Here is a 2,212-nt window from a genome sequence, read left to right as displayed (position 1 = left end):
CACTCTGTTTCTCAAACTATAAAGATTTGGGTTGTCTCTATCTGATGAGCATGCAACTTGGTAATTTTAGACAAATTGCTTAACATCTCAGTGCCTCAGTAAATCAGTCCATTCTTACACTCCTATAAAGAACTACCTGAGACCATGTAATTCATGAAGAAAAGAGGTTTAATTGACTCATAGTCCTGCAGGCTGTACAGGAAATATGGCTGTGGAGGCCCTAGGAAACTTATAGTCATGGCAGAGGTGAAGGGGGAAGCAAGCACCGTCTGCATGGCCAGAGTAGGACAGAATGGGGAAATGTTACACACTATCAAACAACCAGATCTCATGAGAATTTACTCACTATCACAAGAACAGCAAGGGGAAATCCGTCCCGTGATCCACTCACCTCCCACCAGGCCCCTCCTCCAACACTGGGAATTACAACAGGACATGAGATTGGAGTGGGGACGCAGAGCCAAACCGTTATCACTCAATATCTTAATTTCAGTGAGATGGGTGGATAGCCAATATCCTGGCATCCTTTGGGATCTGAAATTCTTTTATTGTATTTCTCCCAGTTATCACTCAACATTGGCTGGTTGGATAGGATGAGCTGAAAATCAAAAGTTTACAGTTTAATTCATTTCTAGAAAGAAATATTAAAAATTTATTTTAAGCAAGGTACCATGCTGGGTGATAGAGGAGCTCCAAGAAGGGGCACGACAATGCTTTCATCACTGAGCGTCCTTCTCTGGATGGTGTCATAAAATTATCTTATAATTCAGGAAAGGATGGCTAGAGAAAAAGCAGTTTCTCAGCAATTATGCCACTGCCATCTCATCATCAAAATGAGCTGTGCACAGCCACGTCATGGGTTTGTTAGGGATGTGCTTTGTTGAGGCTAGACAGGGCTCACGTCTTTCATAATGCCACTTCCCCGCCACACCCCCAGTACACAAAGGCCTTCTCCCTGGTTCCAGACTTCACTCTGCTTTCTCCATGTGAGGCCAGACCTTACTCAGGTTGTGCCCTCTGTCTAGGACATGTTTCTCCTGGGACTTGCTGTTTACCCTTTGACCCCCAGCTTATCATCCACAGACTCTCCACTGCCCTCCCTGGTGTCCATCAATGGCTGATCCGTCCTCTGGGCTCCCACTGCCTGGGCACAGAGACCCTTTTCAGCAACACCATAGGATCACAGTTTTCCAGGTGGAGATTTCCCTCCCCGGGCCCCGAGTTTCCCCAGGATGAGAGCTGCTTTCTAACTAACCTGCCACTGTGTCAACCCTTAGCATAGATGGGCATGTGCACTTGCCAGGAAAATAGCTGCTCTTTATCAAGGCCAAGTGGCATGGGTCCATCAGACTGTTTGCCTCTGGTAACCCCAAAATTGAATAAGAAACAATTTCCCTGTACAAAAGCCAGTCTCACATCCTAGAAGCCAACATCCCCTTAAACTCACCTCTTCTTATAATGCTAGAAAGACATAGCTAAAGGCATGAACCTTGGGCAGCATGTTGAGAATCTGACAGAAATGTCGGGGATCTGACAGCTCTTCTCTACCTAGGACTCTGCCTTTTCTCTATCTCTTTCTCCTCAGCATATTACGATGGCCGTGTGCCCTCCCATGGGACTGTCCTCTTCCTGAAGATAAGAACTGCATCCAACCCAATGCCTTAGATCATGCAGAGAGTGTACACTGACTACAAGTACTGAATTTAACATAATTACTAACACAATGAACACTGCTCTATGAACCTCATGTGTACCAACTCATTTAATCCTCAAAATGATCCAATAAGGAAGTGTAGTGGTCAGGCTTCAGAAACAGAACCAATAGGAGAGATAGATGGAGAGACTGATAGACAGACAGACAGACAGATCATATATGTATGTGTATACATGTATATATGTGTGGATATATACACACACATGTACACATATACATTATATATATACACACACACACATACACACACACACACACACACACACACATATGTATTGTAATATGCTGAGGAGAAAGAGATGGGGAAAAGGTGGAGTCATAGAGAAGAGGCTGAGATTGCCCTGGCTTTCTGCATTTTGCCAAATTCCTGACATGCTGCCCAAGGTTCCTGCTTTTAGCTAGATCTTTCTAATATGTGTGTGTATAGATATATACACACATAGACATATATACCTACACACATATATATGTATGTGTATCCATGTACGTAGATATCAT

Source organism: Sapajus apella, unplaced genomic scaffold (genome assembly GCF_009761245.1).
Source record: "Sapajus apella isolate SASKATOON/1434 unplaced genomic scaffold, GSC_monkey_1.0 scaffold31, whole genome shotgun sequence".
NCBI lineage: Eukaryota > Metazoa > Chordata > Mammalia > Primates > Cebidae > Sapajus > Sapajus apella.
Note: the sequence above shows the minus strand (reverse complement) of the source record.